We start from the raw sequence: 27,165 nt of genomic DNA on the forward strand, positions 1-27,165 counted from the left end.
AACAACCTAGATTACTCCTTCTGCTGAAAATGACTAACTTGGATTTTCTGTTTCATTTCTAAGCAGGAAGTTTGACACATGAAAATGAAAAGTGATTACTGTACAGTACTCCACACAGGTGAGGCAGAGGTGGATGAAAGGATTAATCAAATAGGGAGAAGACAATAATTCTGTTTCTGTAGCAGGAATAGAGTAGTGCTAAAGGAAATGCAAATGAAGATGTCAAAATAGCTTAGTCCATGTCAAACATTTTACTTCTAAATATTCTATTCTAATATCCTTTGTCTCTCAGAGTCAGTCTTAAAGACTCATACTAGATCTGTGGATCTTCTATTCTTTCTACACCTAAATACATTTTAACATTTGAGAAATAACCAAAGATGAGATACGGGGTTCACAGTTAACAAATAATTGCAAACAGGAAAAGGAATATATAAATCAAAACTTTTAGTGTGGGACTTTCTTGGTGGCACAGTTGTTAAGAATCCGCCTGCCAATGCCGGGGACATTGGTTTGATCCCTGGTCCAGGAAGATCCCACATGCCGTGGGGCAACTAAGCACGTGCACCACAACTACTGAGCCTGTGCTCTAGAGCCCGCGAGCCACAACTACTGAGCCCACGAGCCACAACTACTGAAGCCCGCGCGCCTAGAGCCCGTGCTCCACAACAAGAGAAGCCACCGCAATGAGAAGCCCGTGCACCACAACGAAGAGTAGCCCCTGCTCGCTGCAACTAGAGAAAGCCCGCGCGCAGCAGCGAAGACCCAACGCAGACAAAAATAAAATAAATTAATTAAAAAAAAACCTTCTACTGTGTCAAGATATTCATCAAACATTGTGCTTGTTAGAAAGGACTTGTTCGTTTTTGCTTAGAGATGAAATAGCTTTTATTATTGACACACATGGACACATGTATTGTTTCAGGAAGTACCAAAATCAGATGGGCAGATTACTAGATAAACTCAAAGATTGATATTTTGACTAAATTGGCAGTTTCTAAATGTCAAATAGATTAGTTTATCCCCAATCATTGTTCTGCAACCTAATAACAGACTGTCCCTTCACGATGTTTAAATAAAAATATGCGGGGAAATAATCTCATAAATTAAAAAATAGCAATCTCTATTAAAGAAAAAAAACAGGTAAAAACATTTAGATTGTGTTCTTAACCTTTAGAAGTTAGACAAATACTCTTGCGTCTTGAGTCTTCACCCCCCTGTACAATGCCTCTTAGCCTTTGCGGGACTGAATGAATTTGGTGTCAGAGTCTATACGTATCATTTTCCTCAATGTCATTAATAATTATTTGCATAAGGAATCCGTTTTATACTATAAAAGTAAGTTTATATTAACAGTGTCTCTATTACTTAGGACATTTACTGGAACAGATAATACTCTTGTAGCCATGTTGCTATTTAGATTTCCAGTTCTTTAATGGGGTTCTTAATGGCTTCATGAGGTACATGCGCTTCTGAAATAGTCATTGAGATTTTGTACATGGACCAGTTTCTGGAGTGAAGCCCTAAATCTTTAATCAGATTCTCTTGGGAACACATGTCTTAGAGAAGTTAAGAATGATTTAGAACATCACATGAAAAATGTACATATAATTCTTCAATATGAATTTGGCACTTTGCCAAAGAGACAAGCATTACTGGTAGATGAATAAAGATGTTTACCACAACACTAAACAAAATAAGGTAGATCTTTCCAGCAAACAAAAACAATAATATACACTCACTGCTCAATTCAGTGCCAGCGTTGGCCTCCTTTTGGATTAAAATGAACAGTTTCATATTGTGTCTTTAATCTTATCAGAGACCCCTAAATTAAACAACAGCACAGCATGAGAAACCTTGGTCATGTAACTCTTACTACTCTCTCAGAAACAGCAAATGTCACTTTCTTATAAGCCCACCCCTAAATCATCAGGACTACCTATTCACATTACCGGGATTTTCAAACTAGCAACTAAACATTGTAACAAACGGTTTACGGTTTTTACTGGTGAAGTAGTACTATTTGACAAAGCACGCCCATCTGGGTTCTATTTATTACGGTCCTTGACATATTTTATTATCATTACTTTCTTACTTGCAAATTCTTCTCAGAATAAAAAATAAATCGGGGACAAAAATCCCACTTAGAGGAACTCTACTTAGAAGCAGCCTCGGAGATGCGCCTGAGGCTGGGACCTCCAGGGAGAGCAAGAATTCGCCGCCCGGCAGAGCTCGGCCTCCCCGCCCGCCGGCGCCCACGGGCCTAGCCCCGGCCGAGCGCACGGCCAAGTGCACCGGGCCGTAGACAGACTCCGCGGCGCTGCAGCCCGACCCTCCTACCCCGAGGGCTGGCAGCGTGGCCTGGACTGTCGGGGCGGGAGGCGGGCTCGGGTGAGGGGTCGGCGAGCGCGGGGGCTGGAAGGGGAGGAAGGGGGGAGGGGGAGGCGGTGCCCCCCGGCCAGGCCCCGCCCCCGGCGCGGCTACACAAGCTGCGCCCACCTGCCCAGCCCGCCTTCTGCAGCGCGGCGGCCCCGGCGCTAGTCTCGGCGCGGACCAGCGAGGCGGCGGCCGCTCCAGCAGCCTCCCCGAGCCGCGAGCCCCGACACTCTCCTGCCACTCGCCCATCCCCGGCCCCTCGTCGCGGCCCTCGCGCTGCCCCAGTAAGTTGCCGAGGGTCGGGCGGCGCGGAGGGGCCGCAGGCGAGGGGCGGCCTGGGCGCCGAGCCGGAGGGATAGGGCTGGGGCGGAGGCGCCCGGGGCCGCGTCCAGCTGCGCGCAGCTGCCCGGAGGCCGCGCTCCGGCCCCTCGGAGACGGAGAGTCCCGGGGCCGCGCTCCGGGCTTCGCCTCGCCCCGTGCGGCCCCCAGGGCGTCGGGATCCGCGGCCGCCGTGCGGGTCGTGGGGGCCGGTAGGCGGCCTGGCACGGCGACGCCGCGGTTCCCTTTGGCCGCCCTGGTCCCGAGGGGCCCTGGGCACCCTCGTGCGGGAGGACCGGCCGGGCCTCCCCACCCCGCCCTGCGCACTGGCGGGTCCCCGAAGTCGCCTGCCGCTCGCTTGAGGCTCTTGGGTTACATATAGGACACCGCTCGGAGCTCTGGAAGTCTTTTCACACCCCGACCTGCCCGGGACTGGTAGGACAGGTAAAATGGCTCGTCGTGCTGTCTGTTTGGGGTATTTTTTAAGTAATGGGGTGCAGTTTTAAACCCTTTTGAGATGGGCTATACTCTTTTAAGCCTATTTCATGCCGCCTTCAACCTTGAACTACAAATACCATTCTTGACGTTTAGGAACTCTGCCGGTCAACCCCAGAGTACCCGTTCCTCCGGAGAGCTTTGCAAGTTCTGGGTATGCGTATATCCAATCCAAGGACTAACATTTTCAGAGATTGTATCTTAAAGATATTGAAAAGAAATCCGCTCACAGAGTTATATAAGTCTTTTGAAGTGCAAACAGTACCCAGATTTCAGGAGTAAAAATGTTCAAATATTCAAACTCTCAAATATTTATGCAGAACTGCCTAAAAAAGCAGTTTTTAGACTGGGGATAAGATTTATCTAGTCGTTTCTACAGAAACACTCATCCTTTTAACTAGGGGATATCGTCAGATTTTATTCAAGTAGAGCTATCTGAATCCCGGCGGGACTTGAGATACAAAGTCAGTGTGTCTGTGGCTTCCCACTTGATGCTTTTTTACTCTTGCCCCAGGCAGTCTTTAGAACCTCTGTCACTTCTCTTCCCCCTCAGCATTAATAATAATTATTTCCTCAGGAAATTGCAAACATTTGTCCTTGTGATCTTCTCCTAGAAGATGTACAGGGTAAGAATATGCTAATTATATGTTTATGGTTGCTTTTTCCTTCTTGTAATATTAAATGCTTTTTTTCTTTTAATCTCACTAAAGCTGGACATGGAATGATTTCTCAGTGAAATAGAACATATGCATTTTTATTTCTCCCTGAAAAGCTGCTAGTTAGCTACTCTGGATGACTCTGGAAGCCACATTATTTATTAGGAGTTTTCAGGTTTCCTCCTTTGCCCCTCATTTGGTTTCTGCACTGTGCCTTGATTAGGGGAATGTCATTTACCTTACTTAGTCTTTTTGGGTGTGCCGTGGCCTTGGAAACCAGAGTAAAACTCTGCATGGTATCTGCAAGGATTCAATTCACAGAATCCTTGGCCTCGTTTAGCTTAACCTGTTACTAAAGCCCTTTTGATTCCAAAGTCTCTAATCATTATCCCTGGATTTAGAGGCTGGAAGGGAAGACATGGTACCTGTTGGAGTTTTAAAAGTCTGAAAATACTCTGGAGTTTTTCGTCTTGTACACTCATATGTTTTTGTCATTGGGACATATGTGTCCGAAGGATTTTAAAGTTCATGTTTCTTGCTTTCTACTGCAAACCTGCTCACCTTCTCAGAGTGGAGGTGCCTAGTCTCCTTTCTAGGTGGCCTACCTTGTTCTCTTCTCAGGCTGCCTTGCGTAATTTATCATTGGTTCTCCTGGCTCTTCTGGCCAGACCTGGAGCACTTGTCTGTGGCCATTTCTTCTCTTTTTTGGCCCTACTTTTTCGAATGGACTCTCCCTCATAGTTTTTCTTTGTGATTTCTCTATTTAGCTTAGTTTCTGTCTTCCCTTCTGTTTTGTTATATTTGCTTGCTGCTCCATATATCCATATCTGTCTCTCTATACATGTGTGTATTTTTTAAGTGTTCAGAGCCATCTGCTTGTTTTATTTTGATGCCCTTCAGTGACCAACTTTCAAAACAGAACCTTGAAGATACCGGTAGGTTGCTGTTTGTTTTATTATTTCCCCAAACAGGATATGAACACATCAATTTCATGGACTGGCTTCTTGTAGACTTACTGCATGTCAGACATTTAGAACAAAAGCAACATTTTCAGTTGAGTATATTTCTGAATATTCACATACTTAGTAACATGTGCCCATTTGGATGTTTTGTCACCCAACTGAACACTGAAAAGCTCAGTTAACTAAGATTTCAGTTACATGATACCTCTTGTCTAAATGATTTTGAGGACTTAAGTGGTTAACTTATTCCTACACCTTTATCTGAATATTCAAAACCATGTAAATATAGCCTGGATAAGAAAAAAAAATAATGATATTGTTCTTTTCATTGTTTTCTGTTTTAATAGCTTTTCATTCTACAGGCTTACACAATGTCTGGCACATAACATGTGCTCCTTATTGTTGAGTGAACGCCACTGATTTTAATACTTTAAGAAAGGGTGTATGTCTGTCTTCAAAGGTATATTCCTTCATTGGAAAGTACTGAGTCCCTACTCTGTACTCAGCATTAGACATCGAAAAGTAGTGTGCAGCTCCAGTTTTGGAGAGATTCTACAATTATTTTTATATTCCGGAAACCCTCCATTGATGGATTTTAAGAGTAGTTATTTATTTTGTTGTAATTTTATGTAAAGTAACAACACCTATAAACAGATGACTTCAGTACTCTCTACACCAGGAAGCAAACAAGGAACACATTCTCTGAAATGTGAAGATGATGTTACTTTCTGTTCCATCATCAAAAGCACATGTGCTTTGGCATTTCTGTTTTACTGGTAGTAACAAATTTGTCCTGACTCTTATATTTTCCTTTCATTGCATTTCTGGCTATTTTCTAAGAAGTGGTGTCTGTGGAAATGCTGTAGATGCTATGGACAAAACCAAAGCAACAACTGGGGGTTCATTTCCACCAGACTCTAACTAGTTGATCAGGCTCTAACTAGCTGAGTTAAGATAATCAGAGCATGATTTACCTACTAATTTTTTTGTCCTATTTAGTAAAAATAACTTATATATTAATCTGTGGAAACAAGCAGTATGCTATTATTTTTCAAGTGCTTGTGGACTCTTTTAAGCCTTAAATGTTTCTGAGAATGGCCTCTGCTGCCATTGTTAACCTTCTCATTGGTAAGTACAATTAGTGTTGACTTAAGATTTGAGTTAATGTGGTTTTTGTTTAAAAGTCTGGATTTGAATATGTGGGTCACATCTCTTCTATTCATATTTAGACTTTTACTTCCAATATCTCTCCTCCGAAAAGTCTGTGGTTCTCGTTTTTTCTGGGTGTGTACAAACATGAACGGTTTGTTGAAAATCTTGAAGTTTCTTACATCCAAGATTGAAACATCAGCTGGGTGTCCTATGTGATGACTTAGTACTGCAAATGTCATGTATTTAATTTTATGCCTTCTCCTTATCCCACTACAAAAATAAAATAAAAAATACAAAAATAAAACCCATACGTTCACACCTATTCTAGTACTGCATACTAACTAGCGCCTCTGTTCAGAACTTGTATCATCTGGGATTCGGCAGTGAGGTGGATGAGATAAGAACATTTCATAACCTTTCTTCTAGGAGTTTAAAAAAAAAAAAAAGCCCTGACTATGTTATATTCATTTTTGGAATATTTTATGAACAATACACAACAAAGAATTTTTATGTTCCTTGTTGATTCTTGCTAGTTTTTCCCACAGTTGTGGGGAAAATTCTTTTCTTTCCTTCGCCCACTCTGGTTTCATCAAAGACTTTTAAGTCTTCGTACAGTCATACCTAATACAATGCTGTTTATGCCATCAAAGCCCACTTCCTTCCAGTGGAGACCTAGTGATCACCGTGGATAGAGCTTGATGTCGCCAGGGATGCTGAACAGTACTGTAATTAAGATGCTCTCATTTTATGCTTCTACTGTTGCCCATCTTTTTTTTGATTTTAATGGATCTTTCCATTTAAAAACAGATGCTTGTCTTTTCAAAAAGTCAAGTTTAACATAAACCTTCAAGCTCACTTTTTATTCATTCTGCTCCTTTGTGGGCAGGGAGATGTTATCTGAGTTGGTAACTTATCATAATTAGAAGATAAAAGTTGACGGGTTAGGGTCTTTTCTTCACTTGGCTCTGGATATCCAGCTGTCATCTGGTAAATGATGATAATGGTGAGAGTCACTAGTGGAATTAATAGTCATTATATATTGAACCGTAAGGAAAAAATTGGTTCTCTTTGCATGTTCAGCCTTATTTGTTTACTTCCTCAATGTGAACTCGGGGAAGATTCTTCAGAATACAATTCAATTTCTACTTTAAAAAAATCACACTAAAATCTCTAGAATTTGAAATATATTTGAGTGGTGGGGTGGCAAGTCATCTCTGTATCACATGCAAATTGTATTTTTCCAAAGTATCTGTATCCTTTGGATTTTCTCCCTCACCAGCCCCCATTCATCCTGCTGGTTTCTTAAAAAAAAAAAAAAATGCATCCATTTGGTGGAAACAGCTGAATTTGATTTTTGTGAAACTAGCATGCGAAATCATAGTTTTTAGCAGTTGTATGTACAAACAAATTACTGAAATACTGTTTTGATACATTGGGATTCCCTTGGAATAGGAAATATGACTTTGATTCTAAGAATATCCTAGGAGATGATCCATTTGGAGTCTTCCATGATCAGAGGTTAGCTAATCCATTTTGGATGAATATGTGTTATAAATATATACAGCCCAGATCGAGAGTCTGTAGAGAAGCGAAGAATAAATCAATGACTTTGTCTCTGTGGGCTTTGACCACCAGTGAAGGAGTTAACGAGTACACACACAGTAGGAAGAGAATGATAAAGCTGCCATTTGATTGAGCCATACACAAAGCTGAAGGTATCAGAAGGAGAAGTAACAGTCCGTTCTAAACTTTTTTTTTTTGCGGTACACGGGCCTCTCACTGTTGTGGCCTCTCCCGTTGCGGAGCACAGGCTCCGGACGCACAGGCTCAGCGGCCATGGCTCACAAGCCCAGCCGCTCCGCGGCATGTGGGATCTTCCCGAACCTGGGCACGAACCCGTGTCCCCTGCATCGGCAGGCGGACTCCCAACCACTGCGCCACCAGGGAAGCCCTAAACTTCTCTTTTTTATAATGTGTGTTGTGTTCCTGACATAGACTAAATGCTCCATCAATTTAAGGTACTGTTGTCATCACCATTACTGTTACTATTATTGCTGTTAAAACCACTATCACTCTTCCTCCTCCAGTTGCTCTTTGGTGAAACTTGGGTCACTTAGACTTGAGTTCTGGCTGAGCATTTATTCACAAAAATTTGCATTTGGGAGGGGGCAATCATACTTATTGATCATTTGGCAGAACTGTCTGTCATTTATTACCCTGACACTCAAGAAAATTATGATGTTTAACTGAGAATTCAAACTATTCTGAAAGGTCTTAGAGGAAAGTTAAAACACATTAGGAGACTATATTTTAGGTGGAAAATTTGAAGAATAAAGTCATTCCAAAAGTGCAGTCAAATTAAGAACATGAGATTATCTTAACTTCTCACTCTGACAGTTGAGTGTTATGTTGGTTAAGTTTAGTGCATTTATACAAACTTAGTGCCTTTAAAACCCATAAGGGGCCTTGTCAGGAATATAAAAATCGTGAGAGGTCTTCAGCCGTCCCTCCCACTTTTGCTTCTCCTACAGGAGTCCCTCTGAAATCCAGGAAAGCAGTCCCCAGCTACAGTTTAGTGTTGGTTCTAGTCTTGGCTTTCAGTTTAGAATGGACAAAGGACTGATTAAAAAATGCTGGTTGCTGAAGAGATACTTTTCTGTTACTTGTTAGAGAGGGGAAAGTTCTTTTGTTAGAAGGAAACACATTCGGTTCAGTTCCTACCATTGACTAGAAGAAGAAAAAAATGTTCTAAAATAAATTATTTAACCAAAAATATATTTACTGTCATATTCAACATAGCTCTTCTGTTGTACAAGGAGGGTTTTTAATGAAGACATGCAACTGGGTACCACTGCTTCACCTTCCAGGTTTCAGGCTCTTGTGAATGTACCTTTTTAAAAAAAATCTGATAATTGTTCCCAAGAGGTGGTGTGTGTGTGGGGGGGAACAGGGAATTGATTTACATTCTCAGTGTAATAGGCAAATCTTTATTTAAAGGACTCCTGGGGTGAATCCATTTCTACTAGGTAAAAATCACTTCATAGGGTTTTTGTTTAATGGACCTCAGATGCTCAGAATTCCTTTAATCATAATTCTTTGTTTGTAGTACACTTTGTCATGCCATTATTGGCTCATGTATGGCCAATAAATATTACCCATTTTAGATTCTTGGGTTGGGTGGTGGGTGGATATTCACTGTATTATGATTTTAAAATGATATATGAATAAATAAAATTTTAAATTTCCCCTAAATAAATTAGTAAATAAAATTTTCACAAATGTCTCCTTTGTGTTTTTCCTTCAAGTAGAGAACATCTGTACTGAATGAAATTTTCCTTTCGTTCAGAAGGACAGCTTTCTTTAGACAGTGATTTTTTTTTTCCTCCTAAAATTCCTTTATATTCACTTCCATAACATTCCTGGTATCTTTTTTTTTTTTTTTTGCGGTACGCGGGCCTCTCACTGTTGTGGCCTCTCCCGTTGCGGAGCACAGGCTGCGGACGCGCAGGCTCAGTGGCCATGGCTCACGGGCCCAGCCGCTCTGCGGCATGTGGGATCTTCCCGGACCAGGGCACGAACCCGTGTCCCCTGCATCGGCAGGCGGACTCTCAACCACTGTGCCACCAGGGAAGCCCCATTCCTGGTACCTTGAAGCAAAGGATACTTATTATTTTTCAATGGGGCTCATAGTACACAGGATATTTGCAATTTGCTTAGGTGCTTGTCCTGATAAAAATCCAAATGAAAACTTCCTTGTAGTTTGTATCAACTTGGACGTGAATTCCTCTGGGAAAAGCCTGTGTCCAAAAAAATTCAGGCTACTCTCTATAGATTTATTATGTGCTTTAATTATCATATTAAACAACACAATTTTATACTTGTATTTCAATCCAACACAAAGATTTAAGTGGTTTATTTAATTCCGTTGTAATCTGAGCAATTGTTTGGGAGATATTTTCGTGAGACTTAGAAGGAGCCTGGGGTGAGCTTTGACACTCCATCCTAAGGGCTTAATAACATTCTGGAGTGTTTCGGCGACATTAGGAATTTACCTTTGTTCCAAGGCAGCCCATGCTAGAAAACGAAGTCAAATTGACTATGATTAATCAGGCGAAGTGAGATTGCTGTTTCAGCTTTTAGTTTTTGACATTTTGCAGCGATCTGGACTTTCAGGAAGGAGTTGACAGAAGGACTAACAACCTTCATCCAAGTGTAAAACTTACTGAGAGTTCAGTTTTTTCATCCCTTTGAAATTAAAGGGCACTGCTGAGTTTTTAGTGCGTCTCAGCACTTGGAGTAAGTATTGAGCACCAGCTCCGTGCCGTGTGAGCATGTGTCTGAAGAGGTGAATGAGAGAGGCCGGTGGGGCTCCCACTTTAGTCTCTATGGAGCTTCATGGTGTTCAGAGTGAATAGTTTCCTCTCTTTGGCTTTTTAACCTATACTATGAATTTACATAGACACATTTGGAGCAGAAATTCAAGGTCATATTCTTTTTCGTAGAATCATATTAATGTTTACAACATGGGGTCTATGCTGTTTAAGCAGTCTGTGAAATGTAACTGTGTACCTCCTAAAAGACTGGACAAGGGAATCAGGTGGGAGAACTAAAGAGATTCAGGTTGAAAAAGAAAAGATTACATTGACATATGTCTTTTCTAATGAAAGGCTTCATGACAAGTTTCATACAGTTTTGATCAACTGTATTTGAACTAATGGCACTTAACAGTTCTTTGGTATAAGTCCTGTAGTACTTAGAATTCTTTGATATACAAAGATATCAAAGATGTCAAATTCTTTTGATTCTAATAATGTCTATGCTTCAGTAGAAGAAAGAAGAACCACACATATGCATGTAAAATGCCCCTACCCCATGGGAGTTCAAGAATCCCTGAATTCCAACCAGTGGACACCTAGGGTCTCTGGAACCCAGAATAAGAAAGAACCCTGCAACTCAGAAGCCATTTCAACCTGTGGGAAAACTGTCTTAGGAGAGAACACTTTGGGGCAGGATGGGGCCGTCCCGGTCATACGTCCTTTCCCCTTGTTGATATAACATTGCTTGTGGCCTCCGAGGATGAGCTGAGGATGGGCTCAGAGGCGGGTGGGGCAGTGGGGTGCTCCGAGTTAAAGAGCCCGGACAATAACGCAGTGATGACCATTCCCGTTTGTGCCATGGTGGAAGCAGTTCCCTGGCCTTGAAGGGATACTTTGGACTTTAATTGTCACCAGCATCAAATTCCTCCAAAATTCTCAGAATTCTTTCCTCCAAATTCTGAGATTCACAGATGTCTATGTCTACCTGTGGGCCAGGAAATAAATTTGATTCTAAGTTAAACTGAGATCATTGAGTATGTATACACAATGGGAAGTATACACAAATGGGAAGAAAAAGAAAGAATGGATAAGAATAATCAGTGCTCTCTTTTCTTATCTAAAATTGGAATACCTTTCGAGTGACATTAGAAATCCAACCTTATGGCTCAATGTCAGTCTGACGTGGATCTTCTTGTAGAAATCTCTGAAATGTAATAAACTTATAGTTTAATAGAACTAAAGAGGTCATAATAAAGACGTAAGCATCACCGCAGAGCCTTGTCAGTTTTCAAAGTATAAAATAACTAACTGAAGGCTTCCCTGGTGGCGCAGTGGTTGGGAGTCCGCCTGCCGATGCAGGGGACACGGGTTCATGCCCTGGTCCGGGAAGATCCCGCATGCCGCAGAGCGGCCGGGCCCGTGAGCCATGGCTGCTGAAACTGCGCGTCCGGAACCTGTGCTCCGCAACGGGAGAGGCCACAACAGTGAGAGGCCCGCGTACTGCAAAAAAATAAAATAAAGTAACTCACTGAAAGCTTTTCCTTTTACTTGTCATGTTTGTTTAATAGCATGCCTAATGAATAATAGCAAAGCAGAGTGAAGAATTTTTAAGTTGGTTTCTCTACTGAAATTCTTATCCATTGCCAGACTTGTTTGGTAAGTGGTTAAGATCTGTAAGGTTTTGTTGCAAAAAGGCCCTCTTTTACATGCATTACATTTGTGACATGGTGGTTGTGTAGGTGGAGTCGGGTCTGTGTGCAGTATTCATCAAGAAAATAGCACAAAGCGCATTCACAGGCCATGGAGGAACAGTAGCGGGTGTTGATAACATTTGTAGTACTAGAGCTTCGGAAACGTGCCTGTTGTAAACTCTCCTGAAACTTAGAGTTCCACCTTTAAAACAAAATCATTTTTTCATTAGATGATAGTACATGAATAAGGCACTGCATCCTGGAAGTTTAGTTCTACCGTTGTAAGGATGGTGACACACTGTCGTGCCGGCAGGGTTTGTATTCCATTCCCTAAACTTAACAATACACCGAAAGCTGTCTTGTGGGCCGTTTCTCAAGTTTGGAAGCTTTCACCTCCAGCCCCCGTGGTCATGGACAGTTACTGAGTTCTTGGCTCTAAGTGTACCAAGCACGGTGCTAGGCAGGTTTGTAAAGGAAGTAGCCTCCTGAGAATGACATTTTAGAGCTCTCTTTTAACAGTTAAGAAAGTGAGATCTTAAGAGTTGTAACTCATCTGAGGTCAGGACAGCCAGGAGCAGAGTGAAGACGTGATTTCAAGCTTTTTGACTTAGCAAAAGCGCTCATTTATACCAGGCCATTCCGTTTGTGTAAAAGCAAATGCTGATCACTATAATACACTACTTAGGTGGTAGGAATTTTATAAGTGGGGATCAAAAGACAATTTTAACTTGAAAGTTTTTCATTTTAAAATTTCTTGGAAATTAACATATTTGAATAAGACATTTTAGTAATAGCGACACGCTCGTGATGTGAACAGTTTTTATTAAATAGCATATTTTAGCCCCCAAAATGGAAAAATGTAATCTTAACCTAAAAATAAAAAGACTTTACACATGGATTCTAAGCCATCTAAAGTCATTAGGATTTATACCTCGTAAGTGGTGCTTTTAAACAAGTTCTGTTTGGAGTGCTGTTGTGCTATCTTTCAAAAAAAAACCTGTTTGAATTTTTGCTTTTTCTGATTATCATAGCTAACAGATGGTTTGCACTTAGTTCAGTGAACCAAACAAAAAAAGAACAGACTTTGCATAAAATTTCTGTTGATGGTGCATTTTATCTCACTGAAATGGATCACATGAACTTTCTGAATAATGAATAGCATATTTACATTATTCTGATCTTTTTTGCTACAGAGTAAGAAAGAAATGTGAAGGACAAACAGCCTAGTATTATCATTTTAAAAGTTATTCTGGTGAATTAAAGTATTTTTCTATTCTTAACTGCATTGCTAATGCTGGGTATGTTCCATGAGCTGCTTGCAAAAAAATTGTTCCAGTGACTTTGAAAGCATAAGGAACTGTTTATCTCATTGAACTACTAGAACTGGTAGTAAATTAATTTTTATAAGGATTTTAAGCCTTAAAGTTTCAAGAACCCACATCATTTTGCTAATCCCAATTTTGAAAGAATTTAGTAGAGTTGCAATCCAGTATTTGACTTTCTATTGATTCACCATCACCGGCCTGTTCATAGTTGTTGGTCGATGCTTGTGTGTGGTGGGAAATGTGTACATGATGGTGGCCTAAGGTGGGCAGGATGGTATTACCGAAGTGGAGGTAACTTGACTAGTGAGGAGTGCAGGTAGCAGCTTAGTAGTTGGTACCAATGGTAATTGAAAGTTCAAGAGTCTTTTGTTTTAGGAATGGGGCTTTACTTCATCACATACAATTTTAATTCATTACATATTAGACCAGAGAAATCAGTAAAGTGGAGCTATATAATTTCACTTCTAATTTTGTATGCATGAATCAGAATTCAGACTGTTTTCAAGAATTGGAAGAAAGGTGCTCATTTTATTGAACTCAGTATAATTTCTGTTGAGTGAAATAAAAGGGGAAAAAAGAATGCAAAAATCTTTATTTTTTTGCCCTCCCCAAAATGATGTATGTAGAATAATATTTGTTTGTGTTTTGTGGTACACGGGCCTCTCACTGTTGTGGCCTCTCCCGTTGCAGAGCACAGGCTCCGGACGCGCAGGCTCAGCGGCCATGGCTCACGGGCCCAGCCGCTCCGCGGCATGTGGGATCTTCCCGGACCGGGGTACGAACCCATGTTCCCTGCATCGGCAGGCAGACTCTCTATTACTGCGCCACCAGTGAAGCCCTAGAATAATGTTTTAAGGCAGAGAAAGTAATGTTTCTCTAGTATTCTTGTCAACAGAACTTCTACTGCAATTATTTTCTGAATTGGATTTTCCGTGTCTTTAAAGGCATAATATATGCATTGCTAGTTTAATAAATCATGAGATTCTAGGCTCAGAAGAAGCCTATACATTTCATTTTAAGCAGAACCATGCCTAACCATTCCTCATAGGCGTGTGTACTATGTAATAGTGAGCTGGAGATTGTACATGTGCAGACATAGCTGCAGGAGAGTCAAAATTTCCTAACTAGTATCATAAATAATAATATTTTCATATTTAAAAACAAAATGTTGAGACTATCTATAACTGAAGAAAACAATCAGCATTTTGTCCTTACTTTCTTAATCCCCCAAACGTCTATGTAACAGTGTAGGTCAAAAAGGAAAATCCTGGGCTTCTCTCAACCCACAAACAGCATGTAAATATCAAAGGCACGTAATAATCTTGATTCTTCCCTGCAGGAGTCCATGCTCTGCCCTTACAGGATTGCTTGGGAGCAAAGTAGCTGAGCACATTCATGAGGCTTCCTTTACCTCACAGAGTCTCCCGTTGATTTGCTCCCAATTCCCTGGGTACAGGCATGTGATACAAATGAGTGAAACAGGTTAGTGCAAAATAGTAAGGAATGGTTGGGAACTGTGAGCCAGAGAGCAATCCATTTTAAAATACCGTGTGTCCCAAAAACATACACTGGGAGTTGGGAAGAGTGACTGATAAAAGATTTACACAGAACCAAGCAGAGTTCCTGACATTGTGAGAATGTCGCATTGTGGAATGAGACTGCAGCCCAGAAAACCCAGATTTGTATCCTAGATCCCTTTAAATATGTCAGAACACACTGGCAAATGAAGCAATTCCAAATCTATTTTCCTTTCTTAAAAAGACACATAGAAAGAAAGAGGTTGGGAAATATCCATATAGTAGCTATTGATGGGAGTTGACGCCCATCAATTTTCAGGTTTTCCGGATTTCCCTATTCTCTTAAGGATACTCTGAGTGGAAGCAAAATTCAATCTTGGCAGAATGTCCTCTCCCTGCTTCTTAGAGCTCGTATTTGTCTCGTAGGCTAGCTTCATTATCCTCTCATTCAGCCAAAAATGTTCTCTTGTAAAAATGGTCAACTAAAGCCTCATCTCCAAACAGATTCTACTTTTTCAAATTATGAATCACAACTTCCTTAGGTCTTGGAAGCATTCAGTAGTGAGGATAAAGGCAGCGGAGACGGATAAGTTTTGCTGAAATGAGAAAGGTAAAATCTCCTGTTTGTGTGTGATCTGAATATTCCCAGCATTTAATATTGTGATTTTCTAGGCTATGTGGGTGAATGATAGAGCTTTTCTTTTCTGGTCTTGTAGAAGATTGTTTTATGTGTGATAGGTAGGTACATTGGTAGAGGTTTTTATTACCCGCTACTCAGAGTTAAGTATTCCATACAGGGGTACATGGGGAAGGGGAGAGACACAGGAATTACAGTTGCGAATACTAAAATAGGCTTGTTGCATAAGGTGAACCTTTAAACTTGAGAAAGGTTTACCAAATCAATATCTATTTGATCTGAATAGGGGATATGTAATGTTGTAATACCTTGTGGGTTTTTTAAATTTTCTAGTCACCGTGAACTTACGTGATTATCACTTTTTTGGGAAGATGAGGATGTTGAGTGGGGTGGGAGGTTTTTGGCAATATGGACTTTGGTGTAAACGAACTACCTGTTCTCTGACTATTGGTTTATATCTGCAGAGAATCATGACAAACTTAGTTTATCAGCCACAAAAAAGAAGTTGTATCATTAAATCATAGAATCTGAGCTGGCAGATAATTAAGTAATAATCTTTTTTTTTTTTTGCGGTACGCGGGCCTCTCACTGTTGCGGCCTCTCCCGTTGCGGAGCACAGGCTCCGGACGCGCAGGCCCAGCGGCCATGGCTCATGGGCCCAGCCGCTCCGCGGCACGCGGGATCCTCCCGGACCGGGGCACGAACCCGCGTCCCTTGCCTCGGCAGGTGGACTCTCAACCACTACGCCACCAGGGAAGCCCGCTAATACCCTTTTAACTAGACCTGGTTCCTCACATTTCTGAATCATTCTGAATCACCTGTCCTCTCTTTAAAATGACAGAAATCTGACACCTTTCTTGGAAGGCAGCTTCTAATGGACAGAAACACTCTTTATTAGGGTGTGATGCATTGTACTGGGTCAGTGTCTTACTCTTTTTTATATTATATCCTTTTTTTGTAGTTTTATCTTCTAGTATAATATGGAGTCATTGTCTTCTTACACATTGCCATTCACATATTTAAAGAAAGCTATCATCTCTTCGCTAAGGCTTTCCCCCACCCCAAGAGTGAAAAGAAGCAAAATGTAGAAATATGAGCAACTTATCTTTCTAAAGCTCTTTGCCCGGCACTTTCCTTGTTCACTTAACCCTTATATCACTTCTGTAACATCTCTTTCCAAGATGGGAAGACTGAGAGTCCAGTGACTTGCCCAGACACATGGCCGGTAACTCTCAGAGCTAATTGGCTAGACTCAGAGCAGGGTTCCCTCTCTGGGGCCCAGCTGCCTCCCTGCTTATCGTACCTGAACACCTGCATTGTCTTTAATTGCCTTCAAGTCATGACGTGGCTTCCAGACCCCTCACCCTACCCTGGTCACTCTTTACTGGACATACTTGGTCAGCATTTAAGAAGAAGACGGCAGCTACAGCCAAGCATCCATCCATGCAGGAGATATTTGAGTGGCCGCTATGTGCCAGACATTCTCTAGGTATTTGGGATATACCAGTAAACAAAGCAGTCAAACGAAGTTCTTGCCCTCATGAAGCTTACATTCGGAGGGTTTCCAACAGGGCTCAGACCCCTTCCCCCACGGCAACACCCAAGAGGAGTTTGAAACAGGGGACTGAAGAATTGGAGTAGCAGGTTCTGTGCTCTTAAGAAGTTAAGATGGGGGACTTCCCTGGTGGCACAGTGGATAAGACTCTGCGCTCCCAGTGCAGGGGGCCTGGGTTCTATCCCTGGTCAGGGAACTAGATCCCACATGCATGCCATGACTAAGAGTTCCCATGCCACAACTAAGGAACCCGCCTGCCACAACTAAGACCTGGTACAACCAAAAAAAAAAAAAAAAAAAGTTAAGATGGGAATTCTATATGAAAACTTAAAATAATGTATTAAAAAATATAATATCTCTGCTCATTTCCCCCTTTTCATCCCTTCAAACAGATTCCTTCTGTGGATTGAGAGAATAATGCTGACTTCTATTGAATTATACCAATTTATTTCCGGGCACAAAATGAGGCCACAGAAAAACTTTTGGTAATAGAAGAGAAAGGTCTCTGATATTATCAGAAGCCATTTGAAATAAAATCTAAGCAAAATGAAAGCATGTAAGATGTGATTTGCTGGGCCCAAGACTTTATTTGTTCTGGGGTATGTTCTGAATTCAGACATTTGGGGAGGACTAAGAATACGAGATATTTGAGAACCCAAGAGATGGATAAGGAATGAACTAGATAGATTGTAAAATGAATACAGTGTTTCAGAAAATGGTATATGTTTTTGTAAAAGTAGTAAAAGTCTTCAGTTTTTTATTGCAGGAAGCCTTTTATGAAATTCTTCGAAATTTTTGTAGCTAGAAGAAATGAGTTTTAATATATGTTAGAATTTTTAATACAGACATCAGTTATGATACTTATCTAGTTAATTAATTGGTCCTTAAAAATTTTTCCCCATTGCCTATATATATATATATATATATATATATATATATTTTTTTTTTTTTTTTTTTGCGATACGCGGGCCTCTCACTGTTGTGGCCTCTGCCGTTGCGGAGCACAGGCTCCGGACACGCAGGCACAGCGGCCATGGCTCACGGGCCCAGCCGCTCCGCGGCATGTGGGATCCTCCCGGACCGGGGCACGAACCCGTGTCCCCTGCATCGGCAGGCGGACTCTCAACCACTGCGCCACCAGGGAAGTCCCTCCATTGCCTATATTTTAATAATATAAGGTAATAGTGGTTCATGAGTTTGGAAGGTTAGACTCTGTTGGAGATGAGGTTTTAAAATTCCAAAGTCTGCCGAATATATTTTTGGTATCTGGGTGATGCCTTTCATCATCAGCTGGGTCTTAGATGGGCTGCCAGGAGCCTGGGAACAGCTAGAATTCTGCATTTCTTTGTGCTGAAATGGTTATGTGGCATAGAGGAAAGGGCATGGACTTTGAAGCTACACAGACCTTGGGTTCAAATCTAGGTCTGTGATTTTGAGCAAGTTCCCTAACATCTTTGAGCCTCAGTTTTGTCAACTGAGGATTGGACAACATTTCCGCTGAGGTGTGTGAGGAGTATATAATGTATATCAAGTGCCCAGAACATAATACAAGAGCAATGAATGACCCCAGTGATTACTTTTTATTTTCATATCCCTAAGCCTGTGGTAAGTGGCCTTGCTTATGAATGGAATCCTTTCAGTTTTTTTCTCCCCAGAGGATAGTCTCAAGTATTTATAACTTTTTTCTTTCTTTCCTTTTTCCCCCCACCATATCCAAAACTAAAGGAACAGTACCCTGCAGCTCCACTGGTTCTGAGTTTCTCTTCAGCAAGCTATCTTGAGCTACATGATGTAATTGTTAGCTAACGTTGGCTTTGAACCAAGCTGTGGCGACAAGTTTCTTTCCTTAAGGCATGCTCTGGATAGTATTTCATCTCAGTTTAGAATCTGTACTTCATAACCGGACTATTTATTGGCAAAGGAGTGCCTGTGCTTCACTTGCAGGACGTGGTGGTGAGCGCTTTGCTCGTCCAAGCGCTGTCCCCTTGGTCCAGGGTTCATCATGGGAACGCTGAACTCTGAAAGACACACTTCATGCTTGTATCTTTAGGTGGCACAAACCAGTAAAAACCTTCAGTGACTGTAACCAAATAGAAACATTGTGAGACTTCACTCCATTGCTTCCACGAGGTCAATAACAGTATCATATCTTACTGTGGTGAGTCAGACTTGATTTTGTGTCCTGACTTTGATGCATACTAGCTAATACTTCACCTCTCTAAGCTTTGGTTTTCTCATGTGTAGGCTAGGGATAGGGATAGTACGTACCTAATTGGGTTGTTGGGTAATTTAGTTGGGTTAATGTATGTAATGCACTTAGCCTACCTCCTAAAACCTAGGGTGTTTTGATAAATGTTAGCTCTCAGTAGTAGCAGCAAAAGAAAAAGTCTTAGTGGTGTCAGTTTATCTGTGTATATTTTATGAACATATCTCATTTCAGGAATTCCCAGAACTCTTCTTAAGTTTTAAATTGATGGTCGAATTGTCTTTAAGCAATATCTTAAAGAAATATCTTTAAGAAAGTCTCGCTCTTCTTTTTTATAATGCTGCGTTTTTCCTTCCCTGGATAATTCCAAGTTGCCTGTCTCTGAATCCTGTCTCCTCCAGCTCTGTGCCCCCAGGCCAGCCTCCATGGAGGATGTGGAGTTATGGGCTCTTCTTTTGCCTCTGACACCGCCTTGTATGTAAGTGCTTGTTTCCGATTGCCTTGTGGATTTCTCATCTCTGCTTCATACCCTTCACCCTGTTTCTCTTACTTTTCCCTCTGCAGCTCCATCTTGTCGCCTTCATTCATTCAAATGTCACTTATATAAAGAAGATGTGAGTTTCTCAGTTCTTCTGAATAGGGGTGGCCAGGTTCCTAAAACCAGCGTTCACACTTACTTTGCCAAGCTGACTCTTTCTGATTGCTTAAAATATTCTCTTCTCCCTCTTCTCTATAAGGCCTTCTAGACTGATCCAGGAAGAGCACCCTGCTTCTTCTATGAACCTTGGTAATGGATCCATCGTCACTGTCTACCAGCAGAGCATTTGATAGATTGAAACATCTTATTCTCCAACAGTGAATAGGGGAAAAGAAGAGTTTTCTATAAGAAGGAATTATTAATGATTATTCTAGTGAAACACATATATTAAAGCTGTAGTATATTTAGTTTTGAATGCTATTTGGCACTGATTTTAGAATTTGGGACATTCTGAGACTATGATAAATGACAAATATGTTTCAAATGTTAAACACGTTTTGTGTAAAAAATAGTAAATGTGTTTTAGCAAAGAATCATCAGTAGTAGAAAGTTTCTTCTTGTGGCATACATTCCATCAAAATATATTTCAAAGCCGAGTCATATCAAGCTTAGGGATTTATGAGAATGTATTTTTGGCTCTAATAGATAATACACACACACACACACACACACACACACACACACACACACACACACACACACACATCCTTTAGTTCTTTAAGTAAAAAGGCCAGTACTTTTTCAACACAAAAATTACTTTCACCTCAAAAAATTAAACATATTTTAGCGTCTTTTTCAGTTCGAGGGTGTGTGGTTATTTCCAAAGGGGTTATATGATGACACATAGAACAAAGTTTCTGCCTTGCAGGCTTATCAGATAGATGTGTATTGGGGACGGGGTGATAAGGCAAATATATGTGATGCTCCAGTCCAGGGCACAGGTGATGAATGCCGTCCAGGGATGTGGGTTCTGTTTGAGGGATCATGCGGAAGTTTCATGGAGAAGGTGGGATTTGAAAAGGATCTTGAAAAAGGAGTAAAGAGGTGTCTACAAATAGAGATTGAGGTTTAAAAGACATTCCTGATGGGAAACAGTGTGAGCAAAGGACCCTGAAAAGTATGAGACCTGTTGGCAAAAGAGCACATGCTTCTCTTCAACCAAAGTAAGGTGAATGTAGGGGAATTGGAGGGAGGGGAAGGGAAGGGGAAGAGAAGAGGAATAATAATAATAGCTAATGTTTATGGAGTACCTACTATCTGCCAGGCATTGTTTTAAGCACTTTACTTGCATTGACTGGTTTAATCCTAAGGAAGAGAAGGCCGGAGGCACAGATTGGCTCAGTTCAGACTTTGGATAATGAGGTAATGAGTGTGTCATTCGGTTGGCAGTGAGGAGTCTGAATTGCCACAAGGAATAACTGAGCTCCTGTGAAGTGAGGACCATGGATGAACTGAGGTTACAGCAATAAAAAGGGTGTTCACAGGAAGTTTTAACCCGGGTAACTGGGCATATTAGAAGTTCCCCTGCCCCCGCACACACACACACACAGACACAAACAATGAAGTCCCCATGGGCAGCAGTGTTAGTGTTTTCATATTTGCAAATTCCAAGTCTTCAAAAAAAGAGAATATATTTTTTAGTAGAGTAGGATGTTAGTTTATTTTATACTCCATTATTGACTTGTGACCACAGAACTGCCATTTGTATCTTAAAAGCAAATCAATTCTGTTACCTGCCTTAAGGTTACTTAAATTTTTAACCTTGAGCCAAAATGCATGTTACTGAAATGATCTTCTGTAAACCTATTTCAGGCTTGGCGTTTTTCAGATACAGTTTGATTTTGAAAGAAAACACATAGTACCATAATGATATTTACTCTCGCTGGTTTGTTGACATTATTGATTAGGCTAATATAGGCCAGGTGACTACATTTTTTCCCCTATTCATCTTTTTTGTACTCTTTGAGCTTTTACAGTACTTGCCTTCTAGGAAAAATATATTCCAATGATGAAATTGTATATTTTGATAGAGGGAGGTCAAAGATACGTTTACACTTCAGAAAAAGTGCAGAGAAATCCCCTTAGAATTTAGGCAACGTTTGGCATGCTTTGTGTTTTTCCCACACACAAAAGAGCTTGTAAAATGGCCTGTGTTTGTTCTTTGTGATTGATGGGAAAGGGATAGTGTAGGACTGGAATAATTTATATCAGATTAATTTGGCAGGATGCCGATAGTTTCTTGATGTTTAATTCTAGGCACATTGTTTCCATCCTGTTCGTTTGGGTAACCTTCTTGGTTAAGGACTCACACCGAGGGAATTCTGCTGTCTGACCCACACGGAATTGCCATCCATCCAGTGTTTCTGGAATCCTGGGTCAGACCTTGCTCGCTGTGAAGACAGCCATGGCAACACCCAGCCCAGAGGTGGTGCCGGTAGGAAGAAGTGGCCTCTGTTTGGCTTTCTGGCAGCATGTCTCTCATTAGCACAGGGCGCTAAGGAGGAGCACTTGAGGAGAAGCTTTGAAGAAAGCCTAGCTTTTTACTTGTGTCCCTGCCCAGAATGATGCACTGCTAGCATGTAGCCAGTTGCGAAAGGGAGAAATCAAACCCGAACGTGAGGGCAAGTTTCTTAATGCTTTCATTTCCCACTTTAAAATTTTCTGTCAGGCAACTTCTTTAGGGAGATAGGACCCAGTGGCCATGCTTAGGAAACTGTATTTGGAATTTCTTCTAACTGAAGCCTCAGAATATCATTGAGACTGTGCCTTAAAGACTATCATGGCTGCAGTAACACAACCTCTTAGGCAAGGGGAGGAAAATGATCCAGGATACACTTGGGGCCTAAGAGACTAAAAACCTTACTGGCCACAGAGAAGCAGGGCTGAGCACGTGGCCTGGGACGCAAGTGTACTGTGCACTCATTTGACCCCCCTGGTAGCTGGCCGAGAGGACTGGGCAGGATTCTTCCTATAGCTTATCACATTTTCTCAGATGTTTGTCCTCAACATCTACGTCCCATACATGGACCCATACATGAACACCTGAAATAAAGACTATGTTCTCAGCTTCTCTTGAAGCATTCTGTGGTGTTGGACTAATTCTAGCTAATATCAAGTAAGGAAAAGTGACCTCTGTGACTTCTAGGAAGTATCCTTTAAAAAAGGGTTCTCTCTTCACCCCTTCTGCTATGGACAGAGTGTTTGTGCCCCCCACCAAAATTCATATGTTGAGAACCTAACCCCCAAGGTGATGGTATTAGGAAGTGGGCCTTTGGAAGGTGATGAGTTCATGCAGATGGAACCTTTATGAATGGGATTAATGCCCTTACAGAAGAGTTTCCAGAGAGCTCCCTTGTCCCTTCTGCCATGTGAGGGCAAGAAGATGGCCATGGATGAACCAGAAGGCTGGAATCCCTCACCAGACACCGAATCTGCAGGCACCTTGATCTTAGACCTCCCAGCCTCCAGACTGTGAGAAAGAAATGTTTGTTGTGTAAGCCAGCCAGTCTATGGTATTTTTGGTATGCAGCCCAGGCTGACTGGGACACTTCCCACTTCCTACTTCTCACTGACGAGAAGGCAGATGTGGCGGCTGGAGTTTGATGATCGCCTTTAGACCATGAGGTGAATGCTGTATAGCAAGGATGCCAGGGGAACAAGCTAGAAGCAGCTTGTGCCCTTCATCCAGTGGGGCCCAGGCAGTCCGCCTGTAGACCTACTATACACAACAGTGAAATGAGCTTCCGGTCCAAACCATTGTTACCTGGGGTTTTCTGTCAGTGCCAGCTGAACCTAAATCACAATGAATACAGGGACTTTGTGGTAGTAGAGAGAGAAATGAAGGCAGGCAAAAGAGATTTAAAATTTCAGCATAGGATAGTTTTTCTTTTTCTTTTTTAATGGTGAAGAGTGTTATAAAAACAGAATAAAACCTAGAAGGAACTGATAAGTTCTGGGATGAAGATATTTTAAAATTCAGTCCAATTATACTAGAGTAGCTTATATGTAGTTCTTTTGCATAAAAATGGGACATTTGATAGTTGCAAGATTTTTCTAAACCTGTAGTTCTATGAAAGCTATAAAGTTTTATTCTAAATTTCTTCAGTATACTGTTAAATTTCATAAGCTTTGGTTTTGAAATGGCTTTGTGATTGATTTAACTGACCAGTCGGCATTGTGGTCAGACTTGTATGATTTGGTTTTCTTTGAAATTTGTTGAGATTTACTTTAGGGTCTAAGTTATATCAGTTTTTATATATGTTTCTTATGGACTTGAAAAGAGTGTGGATTCTCTACTTGTTAGATGGAGTGTTCTGTGTGTATGAGTACCCTACATTTCTTTCTGTATTTTTTATTGTTTGTCTCCCCATCTAAGTTGTGCTTTCCATTAGGGTAAGGACTGTATTTTGTTCATGGCTCTTTCTCCGGTGCCAAGAACAGTGGCTGACACTTAACAGATTCTGATTACAGTCTATATGTTAATTAAGTCAAATTAATTGTGATGTTCAAATCATTTGTAGTAATGATCATTTTTTTTGTATATCTAACGTCAATAATTGAGGGAGGTAAGTTGAAATCTCCTACCAAAGGTGTGCATTTTTCAGTTTCTCTCTATAGTTCTCTCCCTTTTTGCTTCATGTATTTTGAGGCTATTTTATTAGCGTATACCAATTCAAAATAATTTCTCCCTCGTCAATTGAATCTATTCACATTGTGTAATGGCCCTAATAAGGCTTTTAGTCTTAATGTTTATTGTATCTTATGTTAATATAACTACGTTGGCTTTCTTTTTTACTAGTATTTATTTGCTTGTTTTTTTCTGTCTCTATTTATTATTGGCACTTGCATGGTTGTTCTTTCTCTGTCTACTTTCAACACTTCCAGGTTCTTTTGATTTGATGTATCTCTGTGATAACACATATTACTGGAATTTTAAAAATCCAATCTGATACTCTTTGACTTTTAACTGTAAAATTAGTCAGTCATATTTACCATAAATTCTTGATCTTTTAGACATGTTTCTATCATCTTAATTTATGTTTTATATATGTTCTATATTTTTTATTATTTCTTGCATTTGGGGGATTTTTATTTGTTATTCCGTTTATTTCCTCTACTTATTTAGATGATATGCACTCTATTTCTGTTCTTTTAGTGTAGACCATATGAAATTTTACCATGCATACTTTTAAAATGTCTCCCAGATCTCTTCCCTAATAATACAAAAAACTTAGAATTTATGATCTACAACTTACATGTAATTATTGCCTTGCATTTTAGTTCATGAATTCTCTCTTTTGCTAATTCTTTCTCTTTCTAATATGCTGTTTAACTCATATGCTGAGTTTTTAATTTCTACCATTATATTTTTATTTATGTAAGTTTTATTTAGTTCTTTCAAAAATCTGCCTTTTTATTTTGGTGGTCTCTTGTTTTGATTCATTTTAAAAATTTAATCTTTTAATTTTTTTAACTTTTTCTGCATAGTTATTCCCTACGCTTGTCTGGTATTTCTCGTATCTGAAGACTTAGGGGGGTTAAATCTGTTGGTTGTTTTCACTGACTATTAAAAGTAGTGGCTTAAGCCTGCTGGCACTTTGCTCTTGGAATTCTAGTCTCACAATTGTGAAAAAATTAATTTCTGTTGTTTGAACCCCCCCCCCCCAAAAAAGTAGTGGTTTATTTTATTGCATGTATTGGGGAATTTTTGATTGTGAACACATATTACGTTGAATTTAATCTGTGAGAACCCTGAAGACGTAAACAGGGTGGGTTTTCCTTTGGAAAACGAGGGTGGGTTTTGCATTTATATATACAAATAAGCTAGGAGACTGTTTGATTAGGTGCATAAAACTGCTACTGAGCTGGGCTACTTTAACTCCCTTTGTCCTACCCAAGAGGTAGGGTGGAATGGGGAAGCCTGAGCCAGTCTCCTTAGCTATCTGTGTGCCCAGAAAAAGTCCTTGGGCCTCAGTTTTCTCCTTTAAATCTAGAGCACTGGATTGGCAATCAGTTTCATTCTAAATCCTAATTTCTATGTACCTACAAATATTTTAAAATAAAAGTAAGTGGCTTTTATAAACGGACTCTTTTTGGTGTTCCAAGACATGAATGTCAAACACATGTCTTTGGGTCCTTCATTTGTATTATAATAATAAATTAACAACAGCCTCTGCCATCCACTGAGTGCTCTGTAGTGGGCCCTTCACATGCATTATCTCATTTGATCCTCAAAACCATCTTATGAGAATATCTTCATTTTACCAGAGAGGAGATGAGGGCTAAGAAGTAAACACTGGTCCACCTGCCTCTCAAACCCCAAGGTCTTCCCTCTGGGTGGTTTTTAGGAGTCTGCTTTTGTCACTTAGCTTTAGAATCAAATGAGTGTGGATGGTAATATTATCATTACACTTGATCTCATTAGAATTTTTAAAGTGTTTAATTTTACATGAGGGCAAAATAATCTCAAATTTCTATTTGATGCCTGGAAGGGGGGGATCCTAGTGGTTGTTTTGTGGTTATTGCCATTGAAAAGAGGCAAATGAAAAGCATTTTGTCTGCCCCTTCTCCCTTCAATCCCTGCTTCAGGAATGAGTACAATAATTAGCTAAAGTGTTTATGCATTTATGTACATGGTTGTGACGTTCACATCTAGTCCTGACTTTTTTTTTCTAGTTTGTTTGCAGCAGGGAAAAGTACAGAGCCACAATATGCCACTAGAAACAAGTTCTTAGCACACGTGGTTAGTTGCCCTGTGCCTCCTCGGCTGTGCGCAGTGATAGCACTTTAACTTTTGGAAGTGGAGAAATTACCAAAAATTATTGATTGGGGCAAGAGTCAAAGATGACTCAGAACTAGACTCTATCCCTGCACCTAGATAAAGTTGTAATGCAGCGTGGAACCATGTTTCTATGTATTTTCCCCATATTTTGGCTACAGTTGTGTTATTATCCTTTCAGCCCACCAGAGGAGTTTGCCTTGACTTTTCAAGTTGAATAATATCCTTCACTGGGTGTCCTAAATGTGCTGGATCCTTAGTCTGCCCCATTAGAGATAACATTTTGCTTATAAGTATTTCTCTATTTGAAGAAAAAGGAAGTATTTGGAAGTCTTTTCGAAAACCAAGTAAGTAAGCTCTGGAATATGAAGCAAGAAAGTGGCCAAAAATCATAGTTGTAATTGTTAGTATTTGTTGCATTTTCTTCTGATTCCTCAATAAATTATCTTTACACTCCCAGAAAGCTGTCCTAGAAACAGGACACTACACAGATACGGGTTTGGAGAACTGCAGGCAAGTCCTGAGGGAGGCACAAGTGATAATCCAGGAGGGTTTGTTTGCCAGAGTTTTAATTCGACAGTGAGCTGCTTACCTTCAAATGACCACGGTAGAATCCTGCCTTCTACACCTCTGTTCGTGGCTG

General features: G+C 40.6%; 1 protein-coding gene across 1 annotated transcript in view; it reads left to right on the forward strand.

The window, feature by feature from the left end:
* The first annotated feature begins 2,548 nt into the window (after positions 1-2,548).
* The window catches only part of SLC7A2 (solute carrier family 7 member 2), a 74,127-nt gene continuing 49,510 nt past the window's right edge, over positions 2,549-27,165 (forward strand). The window contains exon 1 of the mRNA XM_060136276.1: positions 2,549-2,660. The gene's annotated coding sequence lies outside the window, so the exon portion shown is untranslated. The remainder of the gene's footprint in view (positions 2,661-27,165) is intronic.

Source organism: Lagenorhynchus albirostris, chromosome 21 (genome assembly GCF_949774975.1).
Source record: "Lagenorhynchus albirostris chromosome 21, mLagAlb1.1, whole genome shotgun sequence".
In the NCBI taxonomy this organism is placed as follows: domain Eukaryota; kingdom Metazoa; phylum Chordata; class Mammalia; order Artiodactyla; family Delphinidae; genus Lagenorhynchus; species Lagenorhynchus albirostris.